This window comes from Ptychodera flava, chromosome 14 (genome assembly GCF_041260155.1).
Source record: "Ptychodera flava strain L36383 chromosome 14, AS_Pfla_20210202, whole genome shotgun sequence".
Lineage (NCBI taxonomy): Eukaryota > Metazoa > Hemichordata > Enteropneusta > Ptychoderidae > Ptychodera > Ptychodera flava.
The window spans coordinates 37,244,851-37,260,321 of NC_091941.1; the positions used below are offsets into that span (position 1 = coordinate 37,244,851).

A 15,471-nucleotide genomic window follows, 5' to 3' on the forward strand; every position below is an offset into this window, starting at 1 on the left:
GGAATCTGTTCCCCTTTTGTGTCCTTTGTGTTTTCCATGTGTATAACTGGGCTATGTAAGCACATAAGTATGTTGTGATGGTGTTATTCAAATACTGAAATTAGTGGTATCAGCACTGTCACGTACCTGCAGATTCACTTGTCTTTATACACAAATACACACTGAAAAACTGATGAAAATCTAGGAGGGTTAAAACGCACCGAAGCGGTATCACCATGACTAGTTTGCATAATTGGTTTCAATCTACTCTGAATCTACACTATGTAGTTTTGAATTGTCCTGCCTCTTTTTGGCGTGTGAATTTTTCAGCAAAGCTGAAGCTGTTGTCAAGCTGAAATCTCTCTCACGTCTTCTCTGGGATGTCAACATTTTTACAAGTCCCTGTTCACTTTGACAAGGTTTAGTCATGTCTCTCAAATCAAAAATTGTCTGCTTCTTTCCACCTTTCTGTTTTGAAATGATGCCGGCGTGAACCCGTATGTATTATTATATGTCATCTCCAAACACTGTGCAATTATTGAAGTCACACATACCCACCAAGAGCTGGTTCATTTAGTCATTACACAAGGAATGAAACTCAATCTTTGATTTGATCTCTGTTCCATCATTTGCCACCTGACACTTAACAAGAGCTTAATCAACAAACAGTAATGATATTTCTCTTGTGGTCCATTTGGTTATTTTAATGTCAACATCAGTGCAGTCAAAAGTGTATACATGTATGCATAGTCATTCTGTCAGCATGGTCTTAAAATGCATCAAGGATCTATGGATGAGTACAGCTGTCAAATAAATAGCTAGTCTACGTGTGTACAATTCTTATAGAATTCTTATAGTTGGCTCATACGTATTATGACATGTTACCGAAACTGACAAGTATAGATGGGTCAGCAGCACTCTGCTTCAGTATGTAGGTCAGCCTAATTTACACTGAAATAAATCATAGGCAAGAGGTAATTACTCGTTTATTTCACTTATAAGCAATGCACACATGCTGACAATCATTTAAAATAAGCTGTGCGGGATTTTCGTCTCCTTATTAAAAAATCGTGATAGGTCTGTGAAATGAATTAGCCATCCACATGTCACATCTGTCTCTGGTCGAATTATTAATTCTTCAAAGCTTGCAAAAATAAATCCATGGAGTTCTGACTGGGTGAAGTAGTGTATGTGATTTTTATACATTCAGAGGTTCAGTTCCATTGTATCCAGGGACATCAAAGGCAACACCAAGGGACTTGTTTCATTTTTGATAATTTGTAATATGATTCCTTTCTCTCTCAATGATGAATAATGTAAATGCTTTGTTGCCATAGTCACTAGGAATCTCCTGGTACCATCAGCTGATTGAGATTTGCATACAATAGTGATAGGTATGAGTACTGGTGTTGATTGATGTTTTGAAACAGAGAGGAAACAACCGATGAAAGGTATTCCTGCGAACAACTCAACTACAAGGCCATTCAGGAAATTGTATGGTAGCGTTTGTAGTTCAATTCCTATTAATTGTTCCACTTGAAATTTGCATACAATGAAATGAACATTTGATGGGGTCCACTTCATCAATACCGTGCATGGGCTTAGTGTCTATACATAATGTTTTAAACCCAAACAGAGTTCAATAGATACCAGGTAAATACTAGACTAATGATTTCCATGACATACAGTACAGTCCACGCAGAACCCGTCACTGGTGCGGGAACAATGCCCGCATAAAAAGTGCATTGTGCGCGCACGAAACGAGCATCATTGCCAGCAGTATGCGGGCAGATAAAGTGCAGTGTGCCGGCACTGTGCGGGCACGATTCGCGCATCGTCACTGTGCGGGCATTGTTGCAATGTGAGCCCCATTCACACCTTGACCTTGAATGTATGGCTGAGTTGAACGCTGTTGCATGTGAATGTACAGTCTGAATGCTGGCGGTGTAATTTGAACAGCGCCCTCAGAAAAATAGCCTCGTTTTCATTTCAAAACAAAGGTCGCAGTAGTACGCAGGGGTCACACAAGCATGGGTCGCCTAAACATGCCCATATTCACGCTATACCGCGGACCTGAGTGAATGTTATAGGTAATATGTGTTTTTTAGGAATTTGTTTCTGATATAAACAGTTTGTCATGTAAAAATAAACCTACCTTCAAAGATTGTCGATGTGTATACTGAGTAGTTTCTGTTGCATAACACGATTTGGGTCTGTCTATGAAGGAGAAACGGGGCTAGTAAATGGTCTTCCGGGTCTTGAACACCAATCAAATTTCAGCAGTGTCTTTTTCAGTAACAATTGATTGTGTATACCAATTTTTAACTTCACAGAACTATTTTACTGGAAATGGTACACTTTTCAATAGACCCTTGGCGAAACTTCGTCTAAAAATTTCACCTATGAATGCCGTTTTCTAGTACTTGTTACAGTGGGCATTATACTTTCACCACAGATTAGATGGCCTCTACAAACGAGAATAATTTTATGTTAACTACAACTACAGTTCTTTAGTATATTTTTTTCAGAATTTTAGAATTTATAAATTGTTTTATGTATCTTGAAGTCTGTTTCTATATATAGGAAAATGAGAGCAACTTTACACATCGTTTTCTACCCTGGATAGTGATGCGGTATATTGATTCGATCAATGTGGTTTAATGATATGGAGAAACATGGCGAGACACTGGTGAATCGATAGTGCTTTGACCCTGGTCATGTGATCTGGGTCCCCGGGAAAGAGCCGGTTATGTGTTGGAGCTATTTATCCCACATGTTAATTTGATAGTAGCGATTGTTCATCAACTAGAGATGCTAGTATGGATATGTTGTGGTCTGAACTTCGAGTGGTTTGTTGGTCAGACCGTTCGTGTTTATTTTATCCTCGTGCCTGAACGAGGATGTCTCTTAAGTTTTTATTCCTTTTGTATGCTATGATAGGTTTTTCTGGAAAAACTTTGACCAGTGTTTGATTGGCTTCTATTATTTTCCAATTTTTTGTTAGACATTGTTTGATTTGCCTGGTTTTGATGAATGGACTGAAGGTCGTTGTGTAAACCAGTTTTGTTCTTATGTCATATTCCTCTTATCTTTATCGGTGAGGTATCGTCGATGGTTGGTGAGATTAACATCTTTCTTTATACGAGATATATCTTTTTTTTCTATAATCTTGTTGTTGCAGTTTGCGTGTGAGAAAGTTGACCTTTTCAATGAAGTCCGTGTCGTTGTTGCATGTGCAAGCATATCGGAGAAGTTCACCTTTAATGAAGACTTTGAAAGTGCCGCTCGGGTGACACAAATTTCTCAATAAATATTGGAATGTGTCGGTTGGTTTTGTGTTGGTTAAATTAAAAAGAAAATTAATAAGTTCTGAATTCAATATACTGCAAAGACAACAGCTTTATTCTAAATAAACCTGAAGTTTGATCAATACTTAAGCCTCAGAGACTTGACTGCAACAAACTGAGACAAATCAGACACGAAAATTACGTCAAAAAAGTTAAAAGTGAACAACCATGAGGTCACATGCACAAGTTTTTCTATGGGAAGCCCCGGCTGGAAGCTTCGAAGCCATCCTCGGACTGTGATGACCCTGAAAAAAAAAAGAGGAAAATAATTAAAAACAACTGTGACACGAATTTTACGTATTACAACCTAAAAGTGTCACTTGTATTTGACCTAAAAATACGCACATTTATTTTGGGGATTTATTTCACTATGAGCGTATGCGAGTACACAGTGTACGTGTAAACGTACAGTACACTAATGTTGATTTGGCGCCATATTGGATTTTAGCGGCAAAACACAGCGGCGAACTTTGCCGCCCAACATCAAATTCCTGGCATGAACAGACAAAATTCTGCGGTAAAAAGCTAATTTATAGTATAATTCCACGAACTATGCTTGATTTTGGGCCTTAATTTCATGCTACCGTAGTTGGTACAGCAACACAAGTCCGCGCTCGACATATAACATCGTACTATGAAAAATCGCTGAAATCGCAAAATTCACTTTAATTTTTCAAACAGAGCCCCGAAAAGTCACTTACCTTCTCAGAAAATCCAATTGAAGAGATGAAGTTGGTCTCCAATGATAATTATAGGCGAAAAAATGAGGATTTGGGAGCGACTGAAAAACTGTGTTAGCCAGCCAACGGTCACAGTGTAGACTGAGTTGCTGAGTGCCGTTCGAAAGGAAATGGCATTTGCATATGCAAATTGCACCCCTAGCGTTCAGACTGTGTAAGTTGGAGTTTCATTCTTGTGGACAAAAATTGCAACAAGTGGACGTACAAGTGACTACTGTAGTACGTGGTTTTTGTCCTTATCGGCTCAGTCAAACTTTGACCTATTGCTGATTGGGTGGGAGTTGCGACGTTTAGTGTCATTTACTAATACTAGTACGATTTTAGGCCGGGGGTAAAGTGAAAACTCTTTACGTACAATGCATGATCTGTTACTGTGAAATTGTTACTCTGACTTGGTGCGCTGTGAAGATCGAGTCCGATAGAAAATTATCGAATTTCTCAAATAAAGATGACATCACTGGTCGTGAGAAGTGGTGTTGAAGAAACTGACTGAGGCTGTGATGGTGACGATATGTACATGTAAGTTGTTGCCATGACCGTAACGCATCGTAGAAGACAAGTCAACACAACAATAAAAATTCTCGATCTGTTTTCTATTTTTCAAAATGTGTAGGCCTACTTTATAACAGGAAGACGATCTATCATGGCAGAAGTGAATGCCTGTTAACTTGAATCACTCTAGTCTATACGAGCTCATATTCTTTTTTTCAATTGTCAAAAAAGACGATTTAGAACTAAAAATGCTGAACTTCTGTGACAGTTTCACGGCTTTCTTCCTCTTTTCATGCCTAATCGTAATCATGACACTTATTTTCGGTTCACATTATCATGTTTATGCCATGCAAGGAGGTCAGAAATAACGCTTACTCCCCTGTAGCGCGTCATACTTTCTCGATATACAGTAATCACGGTCCGTCTATCACAATGATATTACCGGTCTGTACATGCAGGTGAGGTTGTTTGTGTGACGCCTGGAAAGACTAAAATTCTTCAAGACGCATACTCTTATATGGTTTGGTTTTTCCTTTCGAAGTACGGAACGATTGAACTGAGAGGCACAAAAATCGCGACTGAGGTTCTGCTTAGTAAACCTGTCCTCGTAAATTTCAATGATTTCACAAGCCGAACGTCTCTATCAGCATTTTTTCTAGCCAACTATCACTATTAGTGGCAAAAATAAATGAATAATGTGAGTGGAGTAAACTGACCATGTTCGTTAGTAATAACTTGAATTTTCTCAACAGACATGAAAACAAAATATTCGTTTTGGGCGACAGCGCTCGACGTTTTGCTTTCTTGCCGATCATGCCGATGTTTACAGAGGGTGAAAGGTCGCGCGACAGTACACGTTGGTCGAACCATTATCTATTAAAGTTGCGATAGGAAAATTTCCATGAAGTTTTGATACGTTCCTCGGATATTCCGCACGAAAAATATTAAATGGACAACATGGTAGTCGATGTAGAGCAAGTCATGATCATCATACTGCCAACGCAATCATACAAACTACAACGACGCCGCGTAATTTTTCATCGCCACCGGTGCTTCACGATGAAGTCGAACATTAAAATTTGTTTCCCGGGTCATTACGACCATCTGAAAGCAAATACTACCGAAAAAAATACTGCTTCTGCTTATATTTTTCATATGAGCTAATACCCGATCAGGTCCAATATTCAAAATTGTTCCCATGCACTCCGAATGAAATTGGGGCCAAAAATCTTGAAAAGTATCACGTCTTTTTTGTGATAACGTCATACAATACCATGCCAAAAAAGTCCGATGTTCTAAAACTGTTCCAACCCCAACTTTTTAGTGACGAAAACTAAAACATTGTGCCAGTTTCTGATAGTATTTTCCGTTCGAGTCGACACCTTACGAACCGAATTTCAAATGTTTCCTGCCCCCAACTATTTGCTGCAGAAAATATGTCTTTTTCATGTCGTGTTTTACGTTGATCAAATCAAACTCAGTAAAATATGCTCGGTGCGGTGTGTTCAAAATCGTACTCCCACTCTGAACGTTATTAGTATATCACAGTGAAGTCTATTACGTCACCACAGGTCTTCAGTGTCGTTTTATTTTGTGACAGACAGTCGCTCGGGCGACGACATTCCCTCCACATCGAATAAGTATACATTGAGGTACCAGAAAGAACGAACTTTCCTGGTTACATTGTGAACAAAAGCTTGGGGCCGAAACGGGAGGAGTTGCCCGGGAAACACGTCAAATTTTGCTACACGGTCGTCCATATGACCTTGAAGACTTGACGTGGATTGCAATCGCCACCCAGAGCATACATTGTCCTCAGCCTATTCAATAGCGTCTACGCACTAATCAGCATGATCAGGCGATGGGTCACAAAGGTCATCGAAGTATGCAACAATTTACAGTACAGATTCGCGTCGGCATGATTGTTTAAATAATTGCGATCACATAGCTGGTGTATACTATCAAGTTCGGAAACACTTTTAAAGGAATAAATATATTTTTTACAAAAATAATTCCGTACTTTTTTGAAGGAATCATAAATCCATGAACTTAATGTTTCGAATCTGCACCTGGGTTATTGTTAGATAACTCAACCACGCTGAAACACTGCCAACTTCAGTCATAACTTCAGTGCAATGGGAAGAACGATGTCGCTTCTCTCATCAACGTGTCAAAGAAAGTCACATTTTAGTGTTGAAGTAAAGCAGACGTATAATCACTACTTGTAGAAACACTAACGTACCGACATTGGATGTTTTTTGATAATAACGCATGCTGGTATCAGCCTTGATCCACGGATACATCAGCACCAAAAAAATCTCTAACTTTCCGAGGTTTGTGTTACAGTCGGTACGATTTAAAAATACTTGCGATTAAATCGTTGTTTGACGCAGTTTTAAGTCGTCAATGCATTTGACTATTCAAAAACTAAAAGAAAATAAAGTTAATGTGCCACATAACAAGTTGGCCTTTTAAGGGCCACCAAATTTTGAAGAAGGAATTACGAGTAAAAGTTTGGAATAAATGAGACACACAAGGATTTCAAAGATTATGTTTTTATTTCCACCCCCTAAAAAGTGAAAACTCTGAACCGGCGATTGTCTGTATTACACCTAATTAAAACTGCAATAAAAGGTTTTGGGCGGGGCGCTAACGCGGAGATGTATGACACCAATTTTCACCATACGGAGAACTTCTGGAAATGTATTGTTTATCACACATTCTCCACGGGTTATGCGATTTATTGAAGTACATGTTCGTCGTCTTTGAGTTTGCAGAATTGAATAACGTTGACAGTATATAGCCTTGATATGTATGGGAAAATGTATGGTGCGTTTTTACACCGACAATGACAACTTTTGAGGTATTTTTTGCTATTTCCATCATTTTATATGACTCGAATCTTTGGTTCAAAGTGAAAGTTCGGCATGTAAACTGTTTTATTGTACAAGACCGCATCGGTCAACAGTCAATGGTCTACACGTCGCATGGTCGCTATGGAAACCAGCAGTTTCCAAGAATAGCAGGCAAATTCCTCGAAGCATTATGCTCCCATGGGACTTTGTCGGACCACGGTCCCACAGAGGGCTTTCAATTCGACAAAATGGAATTATTCACGTTTATTATCTGTCACTTCTGAACGTCAAATACATGTTGTCGAACCACGGTCCCACAGAGGGCTTTCAATTCGACAAAATGGAATTATTCACGTTTATTATCTGTCACTTCTGAACGTCAAATACATGTTGACCACGAAAATAAGTTCAGTCAAGTCACTTCAATTTGTAAATTTTGGTACATTTACCAGTCCGGGTCAGCTCCAAAATTGGAGACTCATTATGATAATGTATTCCGGCATTAAGCCAATCATCGACCAGATTACATCATTAATAAAGTACAGGTCACGCTGGGTCACAAATCACCCACCAAGTGTGATCGGCAGTTTTGGGCCGCTTATTAAGCCCCTGTCTTGTGAATTTCGACGAATTTCGACAGTCAACATAATCCACGTGTTCTGCAGAAGGTCATGTCCAACAAGGAGTCCGATTAGTGAACAAATATTCGAAATATTGACGATTCATTTCTACCCCCAGTTTATCGATTTCGCTCAAGTACCGAGAATCATTTTGTGGATGTTCGTCATCTCTATTAGAAATACTGTTATAAAGGTTATTTGTGTAGGTACGCGTATAACATTTTGCAAGAAAGAAGAGCAATGTCAGAGCTTTAAAACGATACCTGTTTTGTAGTTGTCAAACGCAGACTAAAAATGGTACGCGATTTTGAAAATGTGTTCCCAATACGGTAGAATTTGTATCGCTGCCATCTCCGATACAAATGGGGTATTCTGAACGATCTGTGTAGGTACACGATTTATATTTCGCAGGACTTCAAGCCAGAGTCTAGGAATCACAGCGATATATGGGGTTTGGTTGTCTTAGCCAGAATAAAACTGGTATGCGATTTTGAAATTGTGTTTTGACGGAGTGGCCACACAACTGTTCGACATTATGACAGAATACGGCGCGGGAGTTCGACACAGTATGGCGTACGTAACGAAGGACGCATGTGGAGGTTGCCAGGAAATACAATTTTTACTGATGGCGCGCTGGCCGCTGATTGGCTAATGAGAGGGGGAAAATATTATGGTATAGCGTCTCCAATTTTGGAGCTGACCCGGACTGTTTACATTTCAATGTATGTTTGACACGAACGTAAAGTTGGCGTCATCCTCATCCTCATCCTCAGCCTCAGGTGACCTTTCTAGCTGACGCTGAAAATGACGCTGCTCAGCGTCAGCTTCAGCGTCGTATCCGAAGATTACCGAAGTTACGCTACCCGATGACGGATAAATGATAAAATTCGCCCATAACTTAAGAAAATAACAACTCCATTCTTCCTCAACTTTCTTTTGAATCGTAAAACTGGTTCGCAGGTAATTTTTAATAGTTAGAATATCTCATACAGGCTAGTTTTTGGAAATGTTCGTATTTTCAGTCCATGGATCCGTGGATGTGTTTGTTGGTATCCTCTCAACTCTTGCGTTAAGATTTTCCAAAAATGGTGCAAAAAGGTATGCATGGTCCGAAATTTGTAAAAATCGCCACTATGAGAGGCGATATGAAAGCCCTAATTATTCAGAGGATATATAAAACAATTAACTTGTAGAACTATGACTTGAAGCATGAAAAGTCAACGCCACCTTTGAACTTTAAATTTAAATTAAGGGCTAAGAATGTTGCGTTGTAACTACATCGTGAGAAGCAGCGAGTTTACTAAATATTATGAAATACAAACCCAACTGTGTTTTGATTATCATTTACAGTGATATGAAAGTTGGAGCACATTTTTAAAGTCGTTTTTATACTTGCTATTCCATCAAACGCATTCGGGAATAATCGGATCTGACGACGCCGGTGAAGCTGACGCTGTAGCGTCATCCTCATCCTCATTTTCGCGTGACCCCTGAGGCTGAGGATGAGTATGAGTATGACGCCAACTTTACGCTGGTATGTTTGACTCGTCATGAAACAAAGGTCGCAGTTCGGGTCAAAGGACGTTCACGCAGGAGACAGTATATCGACACGAGTCAACTCCGAAAATTTTTAATGTTTTAAAGCCGATAGACGCAAGTTGCTGTGAAGACCAGCATCCCAAAACTGACAGAAAGCGTCTCAGATTTAGTTCTATAGTATGTATCGCATCGATATAGGTAAAAATGTTATGCTTTTAACTTTCTACAAACTGTGGAGGAACGGTACATCGTAATACAATACAGGACCTGTATAAATGTTCAGAACTTCTGTCGTCATATTTCCCGGTCGGATAAAGCCGCCTGCTTTAATTCACCGAAACCTAGAATTGTATTTTACACGATGACTACAGGGGCAGATTCGGGCTTAGCGGTAGCCATATTTGCTTGGAAATGCCCGATCGGACAGGGCATGCAGTTTGCAGTCTGGACACTTTCGCGACTTATAGGTCATTTTGGAACAAGGTTTTCTCGTTTCACATTCTGGCATCTCAGTGCCTGGATTAGTCGTAGAGTGTACTAGGCCTACTGACCCTCTTTCAACACAGTGCATGCGTGATGGCTCAGATATTTTGAAAATGGACACGCACGGACAGATCGCGGATGTATTTTTGTACGTGACATCCATGGACCACGGTCCCTCTACAAAACTCTGACTTAGCATCTCAGCAAAATGGTTCGCCGATTCGGCTACATTCGAAACTTCAGTCCGATTTTTTGGTGACAAACACGGCAGAATTAGCACGAAAAATCAGTAAGCCAATGAAAACACTTGCATTTTCCTACGACATCACCGCTGACTTTACTTTTACTTCAGTATGATAGTGACTCCATATTGCTAACTGCTGTGTCTACTATTGACAGTCGGATCCAGAGCAAAGTTGTTCGTGTAATCGTAAAAGTTCAGGACAAAAATACAAGCTGTTGATTTCAAAAACAAATTTTATTTCGATGCTAGTGTTATTTCCTGGTCTCTCTCGTTTCCTTACCTGTGTAAAAAGGATGCGTTATTTCAAATACAACAAATTGACCGGGCAACAATTCAAAACTTGTTATTCTTCACCCTAATATAAAATGGTTTACAATCTGGTGCTTCTATGTATCAGGTTTCGCCATCATGCTTCAGCTCATGTACGATGTCTACTATACGGCAAAATTCCCCTGGCATATTGCATAACAATGTGGTCTGTTCCTATGATATTACTGATACGTGTCATGAACTTGATTTTTGTAAATGGCCACAATAATGTTCACTTGTTGCAATTTTTCACAAAGCACGTCCAACCACGGTCTACAGGTCCGTGTTCCAACCTTAGAACACGATCCGTGAGGTCTAGTGTCGAGGTCCAGCAGAGTTTGAGGTAGATTTCTTCGGAGCTCTACGCATACTGTACCCATGTGAGAATATCTTACTGTGACCTGTTTACGACTAAGATTAAGAGTTGCCTTAGGCAGACAAAGAGAGTTTGGAGCTGTTTTAGGACTCAAGATTATTCAGTTACTCCCAGCCGCCGCTATTTCAGTTAGGCAAGTGTAGCAATGTTGTCACCGACAACTACCTCAGCGTGCACATTTTTTTAGTTCGATACCCGCATTGTGCGGGCACATTTTGTTCAGTGCGGGCACAGTGCTCGTAAAGTGCTCGCACAGTGCTCGTAAAATGCTGGCACTTCACACCCAATTGTGCTGGCATAATGCGATAAGAGTGCTGGCATTGTGCTCGCAAAATGCCAGCACAATGACAGGTTCTGCGTGGACTGTACTGTAGAAGGATACCTGTTGTCAGTATGGGATGTTGTTATGCATTCATCATTTAGCTGTGATGGCCTAGTCAGCTCTCCCATTTGTTTAACTCATGCAGAAATCATGACAGCTATGAAGGTTCACAATGTAGTCCAGCAAATAAGACTAAATATTCACAATTTTGTCACATTGGCTTTCACATGACCAATGTACTTAGCCATTCTGATTTCCTGTTTTGTTTTGTTTTGTTTTGTTTTGTTTGCCATGAATTCCAACTCATCTATGATTTATGTTTGTACACAATATTGTATACAATACTACTACACAATATTGTAAGCTATCTGAACAGGGCAGTGAGCTACCAAAATGAGAACAGCCAATGAGAGGGATTAAAATCCATTAAATTCAGGGATTGTAACACCAACTGTTAAAACAAAGTGAAGTACCAATCAATAGTTGTGAGATGATAACCTTGTGATCAAGATTATACGGAGAAAATTCTTCACAGTTCTGTTCATATAGTACTTTTGCCTAGCTGACCTTATCAGTACTGAATGTCGAAAAACTGTGAATCATTCATATTTACAGTTGTCATCAATGATAAAGTGTATGAAAGTGAATTCTCGTCAGGCATCTCGTAACCATTAATATTCATTAAACCAACATTTTTTCAGAACACCAAATTTTAATTTCATGTACCAGAAAATTTGACCGTAGGATATTGTTGAGGCTATAATTCCCGTGTGTTTGTTCCCTTGGAAAGGAAAATTTTGTTTTGATTAATGCCTTGTCAAAGGATAGCGAGAGAGCAGGATTTTGTTTCCAGTGTTGTGTGCCAAATCCTATCACAAATTGTTTTAAAGCTCTTTAAAGAAACAAATATTTATAGTCAGTTGTAAACAGGCTGAGAACGGCAAGAATATTCAGTAATGATTACATTCACTAACTGCTTCATGTCTCTACCTTGATTTAATTGATGAATAATAGCTTATTTTGAATGTATGATCTATTTCCATCTTACTGCATACAAAACCTGTTTTGTTTCAAAAACTAAAAAGTAGTTGGCTTGTGTTGCAGTGATGATGAATATGTGTTTTTACTCAGAATTGAAAATTCTGTCAGACGGCAATGGAAAGCCGGCAAGTGAATTATTCCTGTTTTTCTTTTGAAGAACATGAGAAGATAGAAGTAACTGAAACGTTTCTCTTGTTTTTTGGATTGTGTTATTGTGTTCAGTTGTTTTTCATTAGTGTTTATGTCTGATTACGTTAAGGGAAAATTTATTATAAACATGTTCATGTTACAGCTTGAATAGGTTTTATAAAAGTCTCAATCTATTTTACTCAGTTGATTGACACTGACCTCTGACAAGGATGACATTAGAATGTTACAACATCCATAAATGCTGTGTGTTGGGGAGTGTGCGTCAAAAAGGCTGCAAGGAGCTATTTCTTTGGCACTTATGCAGCGCTTTGTGAAATGAAATAGTTAATGCCTCGGGCAAACAACTTTGCGATGATGAGCTGTCGAGTTGCACTGTGAAATCAAAACGGCAACTGAAGAATTTCCAAGTCCCCAGAGTCCTTATTTACAACACGGTTAGCTGACCCTTGAATACAAATCAAAAAGTCAACGCTCTTGTTGGTATCTTGGTTTCTCCCATCAAGAGTCAGTTACAAGTCTTCAGTGTTTCTGAATCTGAATCCAATGCCATCCTCAGTGTATCTGCAGAAGAATCTGAATCCAAATTGGCATGAACACTGCTTATGACTCGTCTTCCATTACTTCCCATGATTCTAGTCTTGATAACAGTGCTGTACCACAGAGCGATGCTATCTATTCTGTAAACCATGTATGTCAACTGAAAAAAATCTTTCTTTAATAAAACCAAAATTTAATAAACATAAGAGACATAGAACATACCACCTTTTCAAGCAGTGTAGTAATGACATTAAATGCTCGATGCTAAAATTATCAATAATTTAATAAAAAAAGAAAATTAAATTCATGCGTGTTTTCATCAAATTTGACTTTTATTTCCTATAAGATCACAGTAGTAGAAAGAATGATGCATATTTTCTTTCACCATTCTGCCCGCACTGAATAGCCAATCTATATAGTGTATTCTCTCTCCTTTATTGTCAAGTTATTAGCATATATTTTGCTCATAGAAATGTCTTTAAAGGAACTAGAAGTACCTAATGCAAACATGCAATTGATGTTTGTAATATCAGAGATCAATAGTGTGACATTTTATGATGACATTTTATAGCATGGGTAATGTATGCTACTCATGGACGGACATGAATGCCGTGTGGGTTTTATCAAAGGACGGCAGCTATGATCATTTAATCAGCTTTTGCATCACAGCTTTGTAAGCATGCCAGGAGAAAGAAAATATTTGACAATTTATTAGCGATTTCAGATCTCAATATTTAGTTCTTATGTGAAACTATTGAACTATACCCTTTCACCCCTTTCATATACCTGTATATAGGCACATCCATCCCATCGAAAGCCATAGGTCCATCCATCCTATTGAAAGCTATAGGTCTATCCATCCTATTGAAAGCCATAGGTCCATCCTATTGAAAGCTATAGGTCCATCCATCCTGTTGAAAGCTATAGGTCCATCCATCCTTTTGAAAGCTGAAGGTCCATCCATCCTGTTGAAAGCTATAGGTCCATCCATCCTATTGAAAGCTATAGGTCCATCCATCCTATTGAAAGCTATAGGTCCATCCATCCTATTGAAAGCTATAGGTCCATCCATCCTATTGAAAGCTATAGGTCCATCCATCCTATTGAAAGCTATAGGCATGTACAAAAGTTTGGTGTGAAAGGATGGAATGTTTAAAAATGGATACGCTTGAATGCTGGGATAACATAAGGTACAGGTATAATTGACAAGCACAACAGTCATTATCAATAGCCTAATGCAGACCCTATCTAAGGCAATGATGTAGAGCTTTATAGTATTCTATCACTGAACAAACCTGCCAGTTAGGGTCATGTGACTGAATTGATTGCCAGATTTCAGACTGGGGTCATGTCTGTCTGAAGAGAAACTGCAATGCCGACCAATTTCAACTGAAAAGTACATCAATCAATACTTATGGAGTGACTCACAAAGTGGATTTACTAATTGAATTTAGCAACCCAAGTCCAATTCAATCAATAATACTAATACACAAATTGTAGTTCTTTGCAAATTTTCACCATCTGTCTCTCTGTAAGATTCTCCTTCACCATAAAAATGAATATTTCCCTGATTGTATAGTCAACAAAGGCATTTCTGGATCAAGTAATCCTTTAGATCACCTTATGTTGTATTCAATGTCTTTGTGACATCATTCCACATGAGCTTTTTAGTCCCCACGGACACCATCCGGGGGGACTTATAGGTTTGGTCATGTCCGTGCGTGCGTCCGTCCGTGTGTGCGTCCGTCCGTCCGTCCGTTCACGCAGTTATCTCTGAGATGCCTGGAGCGATTTCATTCAAACTTGATACAAGGATTACTTCATATGTCATACAGATGCACGTCAATTTGTTTTATGATACGATCCAATATGGCCGCCAGGCGGCCATTTTATTACGATTTTTTCATGTACAGAGCCATAACTCAGGCATGTTCCAACTGATTTTATTCAAAGTTGGTACAAGGACATTGACCAATGTCATACAGATGCACGTCAATTTGTTTGTGATACGATCCAATATGGCCGCCAGGCGGCCATTTTATTACGATTTTTTCACGTACAGAGCCATTACTCAGGCATGTTTCGACCGATTTTATTCAGAGTTGGTACAAGGATATTGACCAATGTCATTGATATGCACATCAATTTGTTTTGTGATACGATCCAATATGGCCGCCAGGCGGCCATTTTATTACGATTTTTTCATGTACAGAGCCATTACTCAAGCATGTTTCGACCGATTTTATTCAGAGTTGGTACAAGGACATTGACCAATGTCATAGATATGCACGTCAATTTGTTTCATGATACGATCCAATATGGCCGCCAGGCGGCCATTTTATTACGATTTTTTCATGTACAGAGCCATAACTCAGGCACGTTTGAACCGATTTTATTCAAAGTTGGTACAAGCTTATTGACAAATGTCATAGCTGTG

General features: G+C 39.1%; 1 protein-coding gene and 1 long non-coding RNA gene across 12 annotated transcripts in view; one reads left to right on the forward strand and one right to left on the reverse strand.

Annotated features, from left to right (window-relative positions):
* LOC139150356 (neurexin-3-like) overlaps positions 1 to 15,471 on the forward strand; it is an 82,680-nt gene that overhangs the window by 47,968 nt on the left and 19,241 nt on the right. The gene's annotated exons all lie outside the window — the stretch shown is intronic.
* On the reverse strand, positions 3,361 to 4,164 carry LOC139150358 (uncharacterized). Its single transcript, XR_011556226.1, has 2 exons — positions 4,028 to 4,164; positions 3,361 to 3,571 (listed from the first exon to the last, which is right to left on the reverse strand). It is a non-coding gene; the product is annotated as an uncharacterized lncRNA (long non-coding RNA).